At 43.6% G+C, this 20,626-nt stretch overlaps 3 non-coding genes across 3 annotated transcripts; all 3 read right to left on the reverse strand.

Moving 5' to 3' along the window:
- Positions 1-641: 641 nt before the first annotated feature.
- TRNAI-AAU (transfer RNA isoleucine (anticodon AAU)) lies at positions 642-715 on the reverse strand. Its single transcript has one exon. It is a non-coding gene; the product is annotated as a tRNA-Ile (tRNA).
- A 3,579-nt stretch (positions 716-4,294) lies between these two features.
- Positions 4,295-4,368, reverse strand: TRNAI-AAU (transfer RNA isoleucine (anticodon AAU)). The gene has a single exon. It is a non-coding gene; the product is annotated as a tRNA-Ile (tRNA).
- A 7,242-nt stretch (positions 4,369-11,610) lies between these two features.
- TRNAI-AAU (transfer RNA isoleucine (anticodon AAU)) lies at positions 11,611-11,684 on the reverse strand. The gene has a single exon. It is a non-coding gene; the product is annotated as a tRNA-Ile (tRNA).
- Between the last annotated feature and the right edge of the window lie 8,942 nt (positions 11,685-20,626).

Raw genomic sequence — 20,626 nt, forward strand, 5'->3', positions numbered from 1 at the left:
ATTTTCAGAAGCCCTTTGATGGCAGCACCCCCACACTGAAAATTGTTTCAGCACCACTGTACAAGGGTCAGTTGTCATGCTCATCAGCGGCGTAAATTTGCATTGAAGTAGTCTAACTCCCCAGGCCTTGTCTTTTGCTCAATTTGCCTTTGTGAGTTTTCTCTCAATCACTGTCGACTTCCTTTGATCTTTCTTTCTTCTTTCACTTCACCTTCGCCTTCAGTGTATCTTTCGGCCCTCTTAAGAGACACACCCCCTTGTAGCCACTTCTATACTTCTGTCACCTAATTATTTTCCTATCCTTTGCCCTGTAACGTTGCTGATCCTAGCTATAGCATCACTATCCAGAATCTGTTCACCTGAGTTATGTTCCTCTTATCCCCACGCATCTAATAATCAGCTCTTGGTCTCCCTCCACCTCTCACGAGACATAGTCTGAGGCAGTGTCTCCATCTTGGAGAGACAATCCCTTGCACTTGTGTTGTTCTACTGGCACTGCCGGCTTGAGCTTTGGTCAGCAGGCAGTGGCAAAAGAAGGACTAATGGAAAGTGAACGTATACTGGAGCAACAGAGTGTATAGATTTATAAGAGCTTGATTAAATGAGAAAAAAAGAGTTTAGTTGAGAGAAAAAATGCAACCTGGCCCGTACGGGGATCGAACCCGCGACCTTGGCGTTATTAGCACCACGCTCTAACCAACTGAGCTAACCGGCCAAGAGTACTAAATATATCCTTTTTCCATGTAATGCAGATAGATAGAAGAGTTGGTCTCACTATCGCAATTCCTTCATACTTTTCTCCTTCCGCCCCCTGTCTGGATTACAATAACAAGAGCTGTGGAGTGCTGCACGCCAGCCTCAGTGCCTCTTCTTTCACTCAATCTCACTGTGTGCTGTGATATCTTTGTAACATCGCTTGTTGCCGGAAAAAAAGGAAAGGATGGATAGTATTTTTATTCTTTTACAACAAAACCCAAAATTCATCGGCTTGCTTGCTCATTAAGTTTACAAGGCCAGCTGCTTTTGAGATATTATAATTATAGTGGTTATTCGGCGTTGGAGGTAAGAGAGTTTTTTTTAGGTCTGGCCGTTCCATCTGCTTCAAATTACTTGAGCTCATGTCAAAAAAGTAACAACAAAACATAGCCAACGGTTCGTTGCTCAAGCCTTCCCTACTGCGCCTTCCCATGTCTCTCCTGCCGACCACAGTGCAGGAAATCTGAGTTTGCATTTGCGCGAAGAGACATACAACACAAGAAGGCGCGCTTTCGTGCGCCGGGCACCACCCGGCCTGTGCATTCCTCACTGTCGTGAGATCAGTTTACTCAGCAGAGCATGACGCTGCAATTGGTTAGTAGGGCAGGCCTGACCAGAATAGTATATTTGGGGTCATGTATTTGATTGCATTTTTAAAACAGTAACAGAACTTAACTGCAATGTTTAAATAGGTCTAGACATATTTAAACAGTGTCAATTTAATAGAAGAATTGTGGACAATTCAGAGGGGAGGCACCAATGTTTTTTTTCCCATTGGGTGGATGCGGCATTAAAGAGTTTGAAGACCACTGGTCTAAGTGGACACTAATACACCTGGATGCTCCTGAATTCCTCGCAACAGATGCCAGCAAACCTGGCTGGAGAACTACTGTGTTGGACTGATCCTGTCGATTCAAGTGGTCTTTCCTAGAGAGTCGGAGGTCATGGAAATAGATGGAGTTGATGGTAATCTTCAAGGCTTTGAAGTTTTCCCATCATCATCTGTCTCAAAAAAATGTGCTAGTAAAGACAGAGAATAAGGTAGCTGTCTTTTACATTAACCAACAGTGAAGCATGCATTCAAAATCCCTCAATGCAATAGCAGAACAATTGGGTTATTGGGCAGAGATCAACCTGTTGCACACGTCGGCAGTACATATCAAGGGCACCGACAATGTGATGGCAGACAGCTGGAGGTTTCCAAATTTGCTGGAGTTGACGTTATCCAGGTCGTTGTTTTGAGAGATATGCCGAGAGTTTGTGAAACCCTTTCTGGATCTCTTTTTAAACAAGGACAATGCTCATCTTTGTCGATTCTGATCCAGGCTTCCGGAACAAGGAGCCTAGGTAGTGGACGTATTGGTGATAAAGTGGCTGAGAAGTCTCCTTTATACATTCCCCCACTTTTTATTGATCCAGATGGTTCTCTTCAAGTCTCAGCAGGGGCGAGGGAACTTTATTCTTGTGGGCCCTTATTGGCCAGAGATGTCATGGTTTCCTCTTCTGAACCCTGGCTCTTCTACCTCATTGGGTACTGCTCAAGTGTGTCTCTCTCAGAACGTCGTCCCTGACCTTCTTGCTCCAACTCACTCTATCGCTTTGGAGGTTGAGAAGTCTGGACTTCTAGCAAAGGGTCTTTCCTCTTCCTTAGTGGAGTTAATTCAGCACTCCAGCAGGCCTTCTATTTCGAAGTCTTACTCAAAGAACTGGAAGTCTTTTGAGACGTGATGTTCTGCTCATGATCTTTTGGCACCTACCTGTAGTTTGTCTGCTATTGTGCATTTTCTTCTGAATGGGTTTCACTTCAATCTCTTTCCACTCTGAAAGCTCATTGCTTTGCGATAAAGGTTTTTAGGGACTTTTCTGTACCTTCGAAGATGTTACAATCTTTGGTGTCTAGACTGTTCTGATGTTTTGTCAATTGTAAGACCAGTTGAAAAATCCCTTTTCTCCAACTCAGAATCTTCCTACTCTTTTATAGGCTTTGCAATTTTATCTCTTTGAGGATCTGGATACTCTAGACATAAAGATTGTTTCCTATTTCCTATCACCTTGCTGAGAACAATTGGGGAGCTGGGAGCCTTAAAATGCTGTCCTCTCTTCATTTGATACTTTGGAAGATGGGGTAACTTTAAGGCCTAGCCTTACCTTTGCTGCAAAGGTTAAGTCTATTTTTGATAGATCTTAGGAAATAATTCTTCCTTCTTTCATTCCCTCTCCTTCCTCTCCGGAGGAACATTTGCTGAATACACTTGATGTTTAAAGAGCTCTTTTCATTTATGTCACCAGGCCTCTGCAGTTCAGGAAAACCGACTCCTTGTTTGTGACTTTTGGACAGCCTGGAAAAGACAAGAAGGTGACTTTTATGACTCTGAGTAGGTGGATTAAGTTGTCAATTTTTCTGGCTTTGCAAGGCTTTTTAGAATATCTTCCAGTTCAGGGATGGTCTACGAGAGGAATGGCCACCTCCTGGGTTGAATTCCAGTGAGTAACAATCTAGGAAATTCCTAGGGAGGCTACTTGGTCCTCAGAGCATACATTTGTCAAGCATTATGGCTTAATAATTTTTCTGTTTTGCATTTGAGTACCAATGTTTTGAACTCTGCATTACCCCTAGTCCATCTTGTCTTTGTCACAAACATTACATCCTGCCCACCTTCCCATCAGTCCTTTGGCAAGGGCTTGGCACCCAGGTTGGGTGCATGGGGCTAGCATTTAAGGATCTTCCTGTTCTTTCTTCTTGTTGGAAGGTGACATCACCTTACTTTGTAATGACTGTCAAAAGGACGCAATGGACTAAGGCTAATGAAGATTACCAATAAGTAACCAACGCATCACCACTCTTTCTGAATGTGCGTGGCTCATTCCGCAGGACTTGTTCTTTGTATAATTCCTGGATTTTCAGAAGCCCTTTGATGGCAGCACCCCCACACTGAAAATTGTTTCAGCACCACTGTACAAGGGTCAGTTGTCATGCTCATCTGCGGCGTAAATTTGCATTGAAGTAGTCTAACTCCCCAGGCCTTGTCTTTTGCTCAATTTGCCTTTGTGAGTTTTCTCTCAATCACTGTCGACTTCCTTTGATCTTTCTTTCTTCTTTCACTTCACCTTCGCCTTCAGTGTATCTTTCGGCCCTCTTAAGAGACACACCCCCTTGTAGCCACTTCTATACTTCTGTCACCTAATTATTTTCCTATCCTTTGCCCTGTAACGTTGCTGATCCTAGCTATAGCATCACTATCCAGAATCTGTTCACCTGAGTTATGTTCCTCTTATCCCCACGCATCTAATAATCAGCTCTTGGTCTCCCTCCACCTCTCACGAGACATAGTCTGAGGCAGTGTCTCCATCTTGGAGAGACAATCCCTTGCACTTGTGTTGTTCTACTGCCACTGCCGGCTTGAGCTTTGGTCAGCAGGCAGTGGCAAAAGAAGGACTAATGGAAAGTGAACGTATACTGGAGCAACAGAGTGTATAGATTTATAAGAGCTTGATTAAATGAGAAAAAAAGAGTTTAGTTGAGAGAAAAAATGCAACCTGGCCCGTACGGGGATCGAACCCGCGACCTTGGCGTTATTAGCACCACGCTCTAACCAACTGAGCTAACCGGCCAAGAGTACTAAATATATCCTTTTTCCATGTAATGCAGATAGATAGAAGAGTTGGTCTCACTATCGCAATTCCTTCATACTTTTCTCCTTCCGCCCCCTGTCTGGATTACAATAACAAGAGCTGTGGAGTGCTGCACGCCAGCCTCAGTGCCTCTTCTTTCACTCAATCTCACTGTGTGCTGTGATATCTTTGTAACATCGCTTGTTGCCGGAAAAAAAGGAAAGGATGGATAGTATTTTTATTCTTTTACAACAAAACCCAAAATTCATCGGCTTGCTTGCTCATTAAGTTTACAAGGCCAGCTGCTTTTGAGATATTATAATTATAGTGGTTATTCGCGTTGGAGGTAAGAGAGTTTTTTTTAGGTCTGGCCGTTCCTTCTGCTTCAAATTACTTGAGCTCATGTCAAAAAAGTAACAACAAAACATAGCCAACGGTTCGTTGCTCAAGCCTTCCCTACTGCGCCTTCCCATGTCTCTCCTGCCGACCACAGTGCAGGAAATCTGAGTTTGCATTTGCGCGAAGAGACGTACAACACAAGAAGGCGCGCTTTCGTGCGCCGGGCACCACCCGGCCTGTGCATTCCTCACTGTCGTGAGATCAGTTTACTCAGCAGAGCATGACGCTGCAATTGGTTAGTAGGGCAGGCCTGACCAGAATAGTATATTTGGGGTCATGTATTTGATTGCATTTTTAAAACAGTAACAGAACTTAACTGCAATGTTTAAATAGGTCTAGACATATTTAAACAGTGTCAATTTAATAGAAGAATTGTGGACAATTCAGAGGGGAGGCACCAATGTTTTTTTTCCCATTGGGTGGATGCGGCATTAAAGAGTTTGAAGACCACTGGTCTAAGTGGACACTAATACACCTGGATGCTCCTGAATTCCTCGCAACAGATGCCAGCAAACCTGGCTGGAGAACTACTGTGTTGGACTGATCCTGTCGATTCAAGTGGTCTTTCCTAGAGAGTCGGAGGTCATGGAAATAGATGGAGTTGATGGTAATCTTCAAGGCTTTGAAGTTTTCCCATCATCATCTGTCTCAAAAAAATGTGCTAGTAAAGACAGAGAATAAGGTAGCTGTCTTTTACATTAACCAACAGTGAAGCATGCATTCAAAATCCCTCAATGCAATAGCAGAACAATTGGGTTATTGGGCAGAGATCAACCTGTTGCACACGTCGGCAGTACATATCAAGGGCACCGACAATGTGATGGCAGACAGCTGGAGGTTTCCAAATTTGCTGGAGTTGACGTTATCCAGGTCGTTGTTTTGAGAGATATGCCGAGAGTTTGTGAAACCCTTTCTGGATCTCTTTTTAAACAAGGACAATGCTCATCTTTGTCGATTCTGATCCAGGCTTCCGGAACAAGGAGCCTAGGTAGTGGACGTATTGGTGATAAAGTGGCTGAGAAGTCTCCTTTATACATTCCCCCACTTTTTATTGATCCAGATGGTTCTCTTCAAGTCTCAGCAGGGGCGAGGGAACTTTATTCTTGTGGGCCCTTATTGGCCAGAGATGTCATGGTTTCCTCTTCTGAACCCTGGCTCTTCTACCTCATTGGGTACTGCTCAAGTGTGTCTCTCTCAGAACGTCGTCCCTGACCTTCTTGCTCCAACTCACTCTATCGCTTTGGAGGTTGAGAAGTCTGGACTTCTAGCAAAGGGTCTTTCCTCTTCCTCAGTGGAGTTAATTCAGCACTCCAGCAGGCCTTCTACTTCGAAGTCTTACTCAAAGAACTGGAAGTCTTTTGAGACGTGATGTTCTGCTCATGATCTTTTGGCACCTACCTGTAGTTTGTCTGCTATTGTGCATTTTCTTCTGAATGGGTTTCACTTCAATCTCTTTCCACTCTGAAAGCTCATTGCTTTGCGATAAAGGTTTTTAGGGACTTTTCTGTACCTTCGAAGATGTTACAATCTTTGGTGTCTAGACTGTTCTGATGTTTTGTCAATTGTAAGACCAGTTGAAAAATCCCTTTTCTCCAACTCAGAATCTTCCTACTCTTTTATAGGCTTTGCAATTTTATCTCTTTGATGATCTGGATACTCTAGACATAAAGATTGTTTCCTATTTCCTATCACCTTGCTGAGAACAATTGGGGAGCTGGGAGCCTTAAAATGCTGTCCTCTCTTCATTTGATACTTTGGAAGATGGGGTAACTTTAAGGCCTAGCCTTACCTTTGCTGCAAAGGTTAAGTCTATTTTTGATAGATCTTAGGAAATAATTCTTCCTTCTTTCATTCCCTCTCCTTCCTCTCCGGAGGAACATTTGCTGAATACACTTGATGTTTAAAGAGCTCTTTTCATTTATGTCACCAGGCCTCTGCAGTTCAGGAAAACCGACTCCTTGTTTGTGACTTTTGGACAGCCTGGAAAAGACAAGAAGGTGACTTTTATGACTCTGAGTAGGTGGATTAAGTTGTCAATTTTTCTGGCTTTGCAAGGCTTTTTAGAATATCTTCCAGTTCAGGGATGGTCTACGAGAGGAATGGCCACCTCCTGGGTTGAATTCCAGTGAGTAACAATCTAGGAAATTCCTAGGGAGGCTACTTGGTCCTCAGAGCATACATTTGTCAAGCATTATGGCTTAATAATTTTTCTGTTTTGCATTTGAGTACCAATGTTTTGAACTCTGCATTACCCCTAGTCCATCTTGTCTTTGTCACAAACATTACATCCTGCCCACCTTCCCATCAGTCCTTTGGCAAGGGCTTGGCACCCAGGTTGGGTGCATGGGGCTAGCATTTAAGGATCTTCCTGTTCTTTCTTCTTGTTGGAAGGTGACATCACCTTACTTTGTAATGACTGTCAAAAGGACGCAATGGACTAAGGCTAATGAAGATTACCAATAAGTAACCAACGCATCACCACTCTTTCTGAATGTGCGTGGCTCATTCCGCAGGACTTGTTCTTTGTATAATTCCTGGATTTTCAGAAGCCCTTTGATGGCAGCACCCCCACACTGAAAATTGTTTCAGCACCACTGTACAAGGGTCAGTTGTCATGCTCATCTGCGGCGTAAATTTGCATTGAAGTAGTCTAACTCCCCAGGCCTTGTCTTTTGCTCAATTTGCCTTTGTGAGTTTTCTCTCAATCACTGTCGACTTCCTTTGATCTTTCTTTCTTCTTTCACTTCACCTTCGCCTTCAGTGTATCTTTCGGCCCTCTTAAGAGACACACCCCCTTGTAGCCACTTCTATACTTCTGTCACCTAATTATTTTCCTATCCTTTGCCCTGTAACGTTGCTGATCCTAGCTATAGCATCACTATCCAGAATCTGTTCACCTGAGTTATGTTCCTCTTATCCCCACGCATCTAATAATCAGCTCTTGGTCTCCCTCCACCTCTCACGAGACATAGTCTGAGGCAGTGTCTCCATCTTGGAGAGACAATCCCTTGCACTTGTGTTGTTCTACTGGCGCTGCCGGCTTGAGCTTTGGTCAGCAGTGGCAAAAGAAGGACTAATGGAAAGTGAATGTATACTGGAGCAACAGAGTGTATGGATTTATAAGAGCTTGATTAAATGAGAAAAAAAGAGTTTAGTTGAGAGAAAAAATGCAACCTGGCCCGTACGGGGATCGAACCCGCGACCTTTGCGTTATTAGCAGCATGCTCTAACCAACTGAGCTAACCGGCCATGAGTACTACAGATATCCTTTTTCCATGAAATGCAGATAGATAGAAGAGTTGGTCTTACTATCGCAATTCCTTCATACTTTTCTCCTTCCGCCCCCTGTCTGGATTACAATAACAAGAGCTGTGGAGTGCTGCACGCCAGCCTCAGTGCCTCTTCTTTCACTCAATCTCACTGTGTGCTGTGATATCTTTGTAACATCGCTTGTTGCCGGAAAAAAAGGAAAGGATGGATAGTATTTTTATTCTTTTACAACAAAACCCAAAATGCATCGGCTTGCTTGCTCATTAAGTTTACAAGGCCAGCTGCTTTTGAGATATTATAATTATAGTGGTTATTCGGCGTTGGAGGTAAGAGAGTTTTTTTTAGGTCTGGCCGTTCCTTCTGCTTCAAATTACTTGAGCTCATGTCAACAAAGTAACAACAAAACATAGCCAACGGTTCGTTGCTCAAGCCTTCCCTACTGCGCCTTCCCATGTCTCTCCTGCCGACCACAGTGCAGGAAATCTGAGTTTGCATTTGCGCGAAGAGACGTACAACACAAGAAGGCGCGCTTTCGTGCGCCGGGCACCACCCGGCCTGTGCATTCCTCACTGTCGTGAGATCAGTTTACTCAGCAGAGCATGACGCTGCAATTGGTTAGTAGGGCAGGCCTGACCAGAATAGTATATTTGGGGTCATGTATTTGATTGCATTTTTAAAACAGTAACAGAACTTAACTGCAATGTTTAAATAGGTCTAGACATATTTAAACAGTGTCAATTTAATAGAAGAATTGTGGACAATTCAGAGGGGAGGCACCAATGTTTTTTTTCCCATTGGGTGGGTGCGGCATTAAAGAGTTTGAAGACCACTGGTCTAAGTGGACACTAATACACCTGGATGCTCCTGAATTCCTCGCAACAGATGCCAGCAAACCTGGCTGGAGAGCTACTGTGTTGGACTGATCCTGTTGATTCAAGTGGTCTTTCCCAGAGAGTCGGAGGTCATGGAAATAGATGGAGTTGATGGTACTCTTCAGGGCTTTGAAGTTTTCCCATCATCATCTGTCTCAAAACAATGTGCTAGTAAAGACAGAGAATAAGGTAGCTGTCTTTTACATTACCAACAGTGAAGCATGCATTCAAAATCCCTCAATGCAATAGCAGAACAATTAGGTTATTGGGCAGAGATCAACCTGTTGCACACGTCAGCAGTACACATCAAGGGCACCGACAATGTGATGGCAGACAGCTGGAGGTTTCCAAATTTGCTGGAGTTGACGTTATCCAGGTCGTTGTTTTGAGAGATATGCCGAGAGTTTGTGAAACCCTTTCTGGATCTCTTTTCAAACAAGGACAATGCTCATCTTTGTCGATTCTGATCCAGGCTTCCGGAACAAGGAGCCTAGGTAGTGGACGTATTGGTGATAAAGTGGCTGAGAAGTGTCCTTTATACATTCCCCCACTTTTTATTGATCCAGATGGTTCTCTTCAAGTCTCAGCAGGGGCGAGGGAACTTTATTCTTGTGGGCCCTTATTGGCCAGAGATGTCATGGTTTCCTCTTCTGAACCCTGACTCTTCTACCTCATTGGGTACTGCTCAAGTGTGTCTCTCTCAGAACGTCGTCCCTGACCTTCTTGCTCCAACTCACTCTATCGCTTTGGAGGTTGAGAAGTCTGGACTGCTAGCAAAGGGTCTTTCCTCTTCCTTAGTGGAGTTAATTCAGCACTCCAGCAGGCCTTCTACTTCGAAGTCTTACTCAAAGAACTGGAAGTCTTTGGAGACGTGATGTTCTGCTCATGATCTTTTGGCACCTACCTGTAGTTTGTCTGCTATTTTGCATTTTCTTCTGAATGGGTTTCACTTGAATCTCTTTCCACTCTGAAAGCTCATTGCTTTGCGATAAAGGTTTTTAGGGACTTTTCTGTACCTTCGAAGATGTTACAATCTTTGGTGTCTAGACTGTTCTGATCTTTTGTCAATTGTAAGACCAGTTGAAAAATCCCTTTTCTCCAACTCAGAATCTTCCTACTCTTTTATAGGCTTTGCAATTTTATCTCTTTGAGGATCTGGATACTGTAGACATAAAGATTGTTTCCTATAAAGTTATTTTCCTATTTCCTATCACCTTGCTGAGAACAATTGGGGAGCTGGGAGCCTTAAAATGCTGTCCTCTCTTCATTTGATACTTTGGAAGATGGGGTAACTTTAAGGCCTAGCCTTACCTTTGCTGCAAAGGTTAAGTCTATTTTTGATAGATCTTAGGAAATAATTCTTCCTTCTTTCATTCCCTCTCCTTCCTCTCCGGAGGAACATTTGCTGAATACACCTGATGTTTAAAGAGCTCTTTTCATTTATGTCACCAGGCCTCTGCAGTTCAGGAAAACCGACTCCTTGTTTGTGACTTTTGGACAGCCTGGAAAAGACAAGAAGGTGACTTTTATGACTCTGAGTAGGTGGATTAAGTTGTCAATTTTTCTGGCTTTGCAAGGCTTTTTAGAATATCTTCCAGTGTAGGAATGGTCTACGAGAGGAATGGCCACGTCCTGGGTTGAATTCCAGTGAGTAACAATCTAGGAAATTCCTAGGAAGGCTACTTGGTCCTCAGAGCATACATTTGTCAAGCATTATGGCTTAATAATTTTTCTGTTTTGCATTTGAGTACCAATGTTTTGAACTCTGCATTACCCCTAGTCCATCTTGTCTTTGTCACAAACATTACATCCTGCCCACCTTCCCATCAGTCCTTTGACAAGGGCTTGGCACCCAGGTTGGGTGCATGGGGCTAGCATTTAAGGATCTTCCTGTTCTTTCTTCCTGTTGGAAGGTGACATCACCTTACTTTGTAATGACTGTCAAAAGGACGCAATGGACTAAGGCTAATGAAGATTACCAATAAGTAACCAACGCATCACCACTCTTTCTGAATGTGCGTGGCTCATTCCGCAGGACTTGTTCTTTGTATAATTCCTGGATTTTCAGAAGCCCTTTGATGGCAGCACCCCCACACTGAAAATTGTTTCAGCACCACTGTACAAGGGTCAGTTGTCATGCTCATCTGCGGTGTAAATTTGCATTGAAGTAGTCTAACTCCCCAGGCCTTGTCTTTTGCTCAATTTGCCTTTGTGAGTTTTCTCTCAATCACTGTCGACTTCCTTTGATCTTTCTTTCTTCTTTCACTTCACCTTCGCCTTCAGTGTATCTTTCGGCCCTCTTAAGAGACACACCCCCTTGTAGCCACTTCTATACTTCTGTCACCTAATTATTTTCCTATCCTTTGCCCTGTAACGTTGCTGATCCTAGCTATAGCATCACTATCCAGAATCTGTTCACCTGAGTTATGTTCCTCTTATCCCCACGCATCTAATAATCAGCTCTTGGTCTCCCTCCACCTCTCACGAGACATAGTCTGAGGCAGTGTCTCCATCTTGGAGAGACAATCCCTTGCACTTGTGTTGTTCTACTGGCGCTGCCGGCTTGAGCTTTGGTCGGCAGGCAGTGGCAAAAGAAGGACTAATGGAAAGTGAACGTATACTGGAGCAACAGAGTGTATAGATTTATAAGAGCTTGATTAAATGAGAAAAAAAGAGTTTAGTTGAGAGAAAAAATGCAACCTGGCCCGTACGGGGATCGAACCCGCGACCTTGGCGTTATTAGCACCACGCTCTAACCAACTGAGCTAACCGGCCATGAGTACTAAATATATCCTTTTTCCATGTAATGCATATAGATAGAAGAGTTGGTCTCACTATCGCAATTCCTTCATACTTTTCTCCTTCCGCCCCCTGTCTGGATTACAATAACAAGAGCTGTGGAGTGCTGCACGCCAGCCTCAGTGCCTCTTCTTTCACTCAATCTCACTGTGTGCTGTGATATCTTTGTAACATCGCTTGTAGCCGGAAAAAAAGGAAAGGATGGATAGTATTTTTATTCTTTTACAACAAAACCCAAAATGCATCGGCTTGCTTGCTCATTAAGTTTACAAGGCCAGCTGCTTTTGAGATATTATAATTATAGTGGTTATTCGGCGTTGGAGGTAAGAGAGTTTTTTTTAGGTCTGGCCGTTCCTTCTGCTTCAAATTACTTGAGCTCATGTCAACAAAGTAACAACAAAACATAGCCAACGGTTCATTGCTCAAGCCTTCCCTACTGCGCCTTCCCATGTCTCTCCTGCCGACCACAGTGCAGGAAATCTGAGTTTGCATTTGCGCGAAGAGACGTACAACACAAGAAGGCGCGCTTTCGTGCGCCGGGCACCACCCGGCCTGTGCATTCCTCACTGTCGTGAGATCAGTTTACTCAGCAGAGCATGACGCTGTAATTGGTTAGTAGGGCAGGCCTGACCAGAATAATATATTTGGGGTGATTTATTTGATTGCATTTTTAAAACAGTAACAGAACTTAACTGCAATGTTTAAATAGGTCTAGACATATTTAAACAGTGTCAATTTAATAGAAGAATTGTGGACAATTCAGAGGGGAGGCCCCAATGTTTTTTTTCCCATTGGGTGGATGCGGCATTAAAGAGTTTGAAGACCACTGGTCTAAGTGGACACTAATACTCCTGGATGCTCCTGAATTCCTCGCAACAGATGCCAGCAAACCTGGCTGGAGAGCTACTGTGTTGGACTGATCCTGTCGATTCAAGTGGTCTTTCCTAGAGAGTCGGAGGTCATGGAAATAGATGGAGTTGATGGTAATCTTCAGGGCTTTGAAGTTTTCCCATCATCATCTGTCTCAAAAAAATGTGCTAGTAAAGACAGAGAATAAGGTAGCTGTCTTTTACATTAACCAACAGTGAAGCATGCATTCAAAATCCCTCAATGCAATAGCAGAACAATTGGGTTATTGGGCAGAGATCAACCTGTTGCACACGTCGGCAGTACACATCAAGGGCACCGACAATGTGATGGCAGACAGCTGGAGGTTTCCAAATTTGCTGGAGTTGACGTTATCCAGGTCGTTGTTTTGAGAGATATGCCGAGAGTTTGTGAAACCCTTTCTGGATCTCTTTTCAAACAAGGACAATGCTCATCTTTGTCGATTCTGATCCAGGCTTCCGGAACAAGGAGCCTAGGTAGTGGACGTATTGGTGATAAAGTGGCTGAGAAGTCTCCTTTATACATTCCCCCACTTTTTATTGATCCAGATGGTTCTCTTCAAGTCTCAGCAGGGGCGAGGGAACTTTATTCTTGTGGGCCCTTATTGGCCAGAGATGTCATGGTTTCCTCTTCTGAACCCTGGCTCTTCTACCTCATTGGGTACTGCTGAAGTGTGTCTCTCTCAGAACGTCGTCCCTGACCTTCTTGCTCCAACTCACTCTATCGCTTTGGAGGTTGAGAAGTCTGGACTGCTAGCAAAGGGTCTTTCCTCTTCCTTAGTGGAGTTAATTCAGCACTCCAGCAGGCCTTCTACTTCGAAGTCTTACTCAAAGAACTGGAAGTCTTTTGAGACGTGATGTTCTGCTCATGATCTTTTGGCACCTACCTGTAGTTTGTCTGCTATTTTGCATTTTCTTCTGAATGGGTTTCACTTGAATCTCTTTCCACTCTGAAAGCTCATTGCTTTGCGATAAAGGTTTTTAGGGACTTTTCTGTACCTTCGTCGATGTTACAATCTTTGGTGTCTAGACTGTTCTGATCTTTTGTCAATTGTAAGACCAGTTGAAAAATCCCTTTTCTCCAACTCAGAATCTTCCTACTCTTTTATAGGCTTTGCAATTTTCTCTCTTTGAGGATCTGGATACTGTAGACATAAAGATTGTTTCCTATAAAGTTATTTTCCTATTTCCTATCACCTTGCTGAGAACAATTGGGGAGCTGGGAGCCTTAAAATGCTGTCCTCTCTTCATTTGATACTTTGGAAGATGGGGTAACTTTAAGGCCTAGCCTTACCTTTGCTGGAAAGGTTAAGTCTATTTTTGATAGATTTTAGCAAATAATTCTTCCTTCTTTCATTCCCTCTCCTTCCTCTCCGGAGGAACATTTGCTGAATACGCCTGATGTTTAAAGAGGTCTTTTCAATTATGTCACCAGGCCTCTGCAGTTCAGGAAAACCAACTCCTTGTTTGTGACTTTTTGACAGCCTGGAAAAGACAAGAAGGTGACTTTTATGACTCTGAGTAGGTGGATTAAGTTGTCAATTTTTCTGGCTTGCAAGGCTTTTCAGAATATCTTCCAGTTCAGGGATGGTCTACGAGAGGAATGGCCACCTCCTGGGTTGAATTCCAGTGAGTAACAATCTAGGAAATTCCTAGGGTGGCTACTTGGTCCTCAGAGCATACATTTGTCAAGCATTATGGCTTAATAATTTTTCTGTTTTGCATTTGAGTACCAATGTTTTGAACTCTGCATTCCCCTTAGTCCATCTTGTCTTTGTCACAAACATTACATCCTGCCCACCTTCCCATCAGTCCTTTGGCAAGGGCTTGGCACCCAGGTTGGGTGCATGGGGCTAGCATTTAAGGATCTTCCTGTTCTTTCTTCCTGTTGGAAGGTGACATCACCTTACTTTGTGATGACTGTCACAAGGACGCAATGGACTAAGGCTAATGAAGATTACCAATAAGTAACCAACGCATCACCACTCTTTCTGAATGTGCGTGGCTCATTCCGCAGGACTTCTTCTTTGTATAATTCCTGGATTTTCAGAAGCCCTTTGATGGCAGCACCCCCACACTGAAAATTGTTTCAGCACCACTGTACAAGGGTCAGTTGTCATGCTCATCTGCAGCGTAAATTTGCATTGAAGTAGTCTAACTCCCCAGGCCTTGTCTTTTGCTCAATTTGCCTTTGTGAGTTTTCTCTCAATCACTGTCGACTTCCTTTGATCTTTCTTTTTTCTTTCACTTCACCTTCGCCTTCAGTGTATCTTTCGGCCCTCTTAAGAGACACACCCCCTTGTAGCCACTTCTATACTTCTGTCACCTAATTATTTTCCTATCCTTTGCCCTGTAACGTTGCTGATCCTAGCTATAGCATCACTATCCAGAATCTGTTCACCTGAGTTATGTTCCTCTTATCCCCATGCATCTAATAATCAGCTCTTGGTCTCCCTCCACCTCTCACGAGACATAGTCTGAGGCAGTGTCTCCATCTTGGAGAGACAATCCCTTGCACTTGTGTTGTTCTACTGGCGCTGCCGGCTTGAGCTTTGGTCAGCAGTGGCAAAAGAAGGACTAATGGAGAGTGAACGTATACTGGAGCAACAGAGTGTATGGATTTATAAGAGCTTGATTAAATGAGAAAAAAAGAGTTTAGTTGAGAGAAAAAATGCAACCTGGCCCGTACAGGGATCGAACCCGCGACCTTGGCGTTATTAGCAGCACGCTCGAACCAACTGAGCTAACCGGCCATGAGTACTACAGATATCCTTTTTCCATGAAATGCAGATAGATAGAAGAGTTGGTCTTACTATCGCAATTCCTTCATACTTTTCTCCTTCCGCCCCCTGTCTGGATTACAATAACAAGAGCTGTGGAGTGCTGCACACCAGCCTCAGTGCCTCTTCTTTCACTCAATCTCACTGTGTGCTGTGATATCTTTGTAACATCGCTTGTTGCCGGAAAAAAGGAAAGGATGGATAGTATTTTTATTCTTTTACAACAAAACCCAAAATGCATCGGCTTGCTTGCTCATTAAGTTTACAAGGCCAGCTGCTTTTGAGATATTATAATTATAGTGGTTATTCGGCGTTGGAGGTAAGAGAGTTGTTTTTAGGTCTGGCCGTTCCTTCTGCTTTAAATTACTCTAGCTCATGTCAACAAAGTAACAACAAAACATAGCCAACGGTATGTTGCTCAAGCCTTCCCTACTGCGCCTTCCCATGTCTCTCCTGCCGACCACAGTGCAGGAAATCTGAGTTTGCATTTGCGCGAAGAGACGTACAACACAAGAAGGCGCACTTTCGTGCACCGGGCACCACCCGGCCTGTGCATTCCTCACTGTCGTGAGATCAGTTTACTCAGCAGAGCATGACGCTGCAATTGGTTAGTAGGGCAGGCCTGACCAGAATAGTATATTTGGGGTCATGTATTTGATTGCATTTTTAAAACAGTAACAGAACTTAACTGCAATGTTTAAATAGGTCTAGACATATTTAAACAGTGTCAATTTAATAGAAGAATTGTGGACAATTCAGAGGGGAGGCACCAATGTTTTTTTTTCCCATTGGGTGGATGCGGCATTAAAGAGTTTGAAGACCACTGGTCTAAGTGGACACTAATACACCTGGATGCTCCTGAATTCCTCGCAACAGATGCCAGCAAACCTGGCTGGAGAGCTACTGTGTTGGACTGATCCTGTCGATTCAAGTGGTCTTTCCTAGTGAGTCGGAGGTCATGGAAATAGATGGAGTTGATGGTAACCTTCAGGACTTTGAAGTTTTCCCATCATCATCTGTCTCAAAAAAATGTGCTAGTAAAGACAGAGAATAAGGTAGCTGTCTTTTACATTAACCAACAGTGAAGCATGCATTCAAAATCCCTCAATGCAATAGCAGAACAATTGGGTTATTGGACAGAGATCAACCTGTTGCACACGTCGGCAGTACACATCAAGGGCACCGACAATGTGATGGCAGACAGCTGGAGGTTTCCAAATTTGCTGGAGTTGACGTTATCCAGGTCGTTGTTTTGAGAGATATGCCGAGAGTTTGTGAAACCCTTTCTGGATCTCTTTTCAAACAAGGACAATGCTCATCTTTGTCGATTCTGATCCAGGCTTCCGGAACAAGGAGCCTAGGTAGTGGACGTATTGGTGATAAAGTGGCTGAGAAGTCTCCTTTATACATTCCCCCACTTTTTATTGATCCAGATGGTTCTCTTCAAGTCTCAGCAGGGGCGAGGGAACTTTATTCTTGTGGGCCCTTATTGGCCAGAGATGTCATGGTTTCCTCTTCTGAACCCTGGCTCTTCTACCTCATTGGGTACTGCTGAAGTGTGTCTCTCTCAGAACGTCGTCCCTGACCTTCTTGCTCCAACTCACTCTATCGCTTTGGAGGTTGAGAAGTCTGGACTGCTAGCAAAGGGTCTTTCCTCTTCCTTAGTGGAGTTAATTCAGCACTCCAGCAGGCCTTCTACTTCGAAGTCTTACTCAAAGAACTGGAAGTCTTTTGAGACGTGATGTTCTGCTCATGATCTTTTGGCACCTACCTGTAGTTTGTCTGCTATTTTGCATTTTCTTCTGAATGGGTTTCACTTGAATCTCTTTCCACTCTGAAAGCTCATTGCTTTGCGATAAAGGTTTTTAGGGACTTTTCTGTACCTTCGTCGATGTTACAGTCTTTGGTGTCTAGACTGTTCTGATCTTTTGTCAATTGTAAGACCAGTTGAAAAATCCCTTTCTCCAACTCAGAATCTTCCTACTCTTTTATAGGCTTTGCAATTTTATCTCTTTGAGGATCTGGATACTGTAGACATAAAGATTGTTTCCTATAAAGTTATTTTCCTATTTCCTATCACCTTGCTGAGAACAATTGGTGAGCTGGGAGCCTTAAAATGCTGTCCTCTCTTCATTTGATACTTTGGAAGATGGGGTAACTTTAAGGCCTAGCCTTACCTTTGCTGCAAAGGTTAAGTCTATTTTTGATAGATCTTAGGAAATAATTCTTCCTTCTTTCATTCCCTCTCCTTCCTCTCCGGAGGAACATTTTCTGAATACACTTGATGTTTAAAGAGCTCTTTTCATTTATGTCACCAGGCCTCTGCAGTTCAGGAAAACCGACTCCTTGTTTGTGACTTTTGGACAGCCTGGAAAAGACAAGAAGGTGACTTTTATGACTCTGAGTAGGTGGATTAAGTTGTCAATTTTTCTGGCTTTGCAAGGCTTTTTAGAATATCTTCCAGTTCAGGGATGGTCTACGAGAGGAATGGCCACCTCCTGGGTTGAATTCCAGTGAGTAACAATCTAGGAAATTCCTAGGGTGGCTACTTGGTCCTCAGATCATACATTTGTCAAGAATTAAGGCTTAATAATTTTTCTGTTTTGCATTTGAGTACCAATGTTTTGAACTCTGCATTACCCTTAGTACATCTTGTCTTTGTCACAAACATTACATCCTGCCCACCTTCCCATCAGTCCTTTGGCAAGGGCTTGGCACCCAGGTTGGGTGCATGGGGCTAGCATTTAAGGATCCTCCTGTTCTTTCTTCTTGTTGGAAGGTGACATCACCTTACTTTGTAATGACTGTCACAAGGACGCAATGGACTAAGGCTAATGAAGATTACCAATAAGTAACCAACGCATCACCACTCTTTCTGAATGTGCGTGGCGTCATTCTGCAGGACTATTTCTTTGTATAATTCCTGGATTTTCAGAAGCCCTTTGATGGCAGCACCCCCACACTGAAAATTGTTTCAGCACCACTGTACAAGGGTCAGTTGTCATGCTCATCTGCGGCGTAAATTTGCATTGAAGTAGTCTAACTCCCCAGGCCTTGTCTTTTGCTCAATTTGCCTTTGTGAGTTTTCTCTCAATCACTGTCGACTTCCTTTGATCTTTCTTTCTTCTTTCACTTCACCTTCGCCTTCAGTGTATCTTTCGGCCCTCTTAAGAGACACACCCCCTTGTAGCCACTTCTATACTTCTGTCACCTAATTATTTTCCTATCCTTTGCCCTGTAACGTTGCTGATCCTAGCTATAGCATCGCTATCCAGAATCTGTTCACCTGAGTTATGTTCCTCTTATCCCCACGCATCTAATAATCAGCTCTTGGTCTCCCTCCACCTCTCACGAGACATAGTCTGAGGCAGTGTCTCCATCTTGGAGAGACAGTCCCTTGCCCTTGTGTTGTTCTACTGGCGCTGCCGGCTTGAGCTTTGGTCAGCAGTGGCAAAAGAAGGACTAATGGAAAGTGAACGTATACTGGAGCAACAGAGTGTATGGATTTATAAGAGCTTGATTAAATGAGAAAAAAAGAGTTTAGTTGAGAGAAAAATTGCAACCTGGCCCGTACAGGGATCGAACCCGCAACCTTGGCGTTATTAGCAGCACACTCTAACCAACTGAGCTAACCGGCCATGAGTACTACACATATCCTTTTTCCATGAAATGCAGATAGATAGAAGAGTTGGTCTCACTGTCGCAATTCCTTCATACTTTTCTCCTTCCGCCCCCTGTCTGGATTACAATAACAAGAGCTGTGGAGTGCTGCACGCCAGCCTCAGTGCCTCTTCTTTCACTCAATCTCACTGTGTGCTGTGATATCTTTGTAACATCGCTTGTTGCCGGAAAAAAAGGAAAGGATGGATAGTATTTTTATTCTTTTACAACAAAACCCAAAATGCATCGGCTTGCTTGCTCATTAAGTTTACAAGGCCAGCTGCTTTTGAGATATTATAATTATAGTGGTTATTCGGCGTTGGAGGTAAGAGAGTTTTTTTTAGATCTGGCCGTTCCTTCTGCTTCAAATTACTTGAGCTCATGTCAACAAAGTTACAACAAAACATAGCCAACGGTTCGTTGCTCAAGCCTTCCCTACTGCGCCTTCCCATGTCTCTCCTGCCGACCACAGTGCAGGAAATCTGAGTTTGCATTTGCGCGAAGAGACGTACAACACAAGAAGGCGCGCTTTCGTGCACCGGGCACCACCCGGCCTGTGCATTCCTCACTGTCGTGAGATCAGTTTACTCAGCAGAGCATGACGCTGCAATTGGTTAGTAGGGCAGGCCTGACCAGAATAGTATATTTGGGGTCATGTATTTGATTGCATTTTTAAAACAGTAACAGAACTTAACTGCAATGTTTAAATAGGTCTAGACATATTTAAACAGTGTCAATTTAATAGAAGAATTGTGGACAATTCAGAGGGGAGGCACCAATGTTTTTTTTCCCATTGGGTGGATGCGGCATTAAAGAGTTTGAAGACCACTGGTCTAAGTGGACACTAATACACCTGGATGCTCCTGAATTCCTCGCAACAGATGCCAGCAAACCTGGCTGGAGAGCTACTGTGTTGGACTGATCCTGTCGATTCAAGTGGTCTTTCCTAGAGAGTCGGAGGTCATGGAAATAGATGGAGTTGATGGTAATCTTCAAGGCTTTGAAGTTTTCCCATCATCATCTGTCTCAAAAAAATGTGCTAGTAAAGACAGAGAATAAGGTAGCTGTCTTTTACATTAACCAACAGTGAAGCATGCATTCCAAATCCCTCAATGCAATAGCAGAACAATTGGGTTATTGGGCAGAGATCAACCTGTTGCACACGTCGACAGTACACATCAAGGGCACCGACAATGTGATGGCAGACAGCTGGAGGTTTCCAAATTTGCTGGAGTTGACGTTATCCAGGTCGTTGTTTTGAGAGATATGCCGAGAGTTTGTGAAACCCTTTCTGGATCTCTTTTCAAACAAGGACAATGCTCATCTTTGTCGATTCTGATCCAGGCTTCCGGAACAAGGAGCCTAGGTAGTGGACGTATTGGTGATAAAGTGGCTGAGAAGTCTCCTTTATACATTCCCCCACTTTTTATTGATCCAGATGGTTCTCTTCAAGTCTCAGCAGGGGCGAGGGAACTTTATTCTTGTGGGCCCTTATTGGCCAGAGATGTCATGGTTTCCTCTTCTGAACCCTGGCTCTTCTACCTCATTGGGTAGTGCTCAAGTGTGTCTCTCTCAGAACGTCGTCCCTGAC

This window comes from Pleurodeles waltl, chromosome 12 (assembly GCF_031143425.1).
Source record: "Pleurodeles waltl isolate 20211129_DDA chromosome 12, aPleWal1.hap1.20221129, whole genome shotgun sequence".
NCBI lineage: Eukaryota > Metazoa > Chordata > Amphibia > Caudata > Salamandridae > Pleurodeles > Pleurodeles waltl.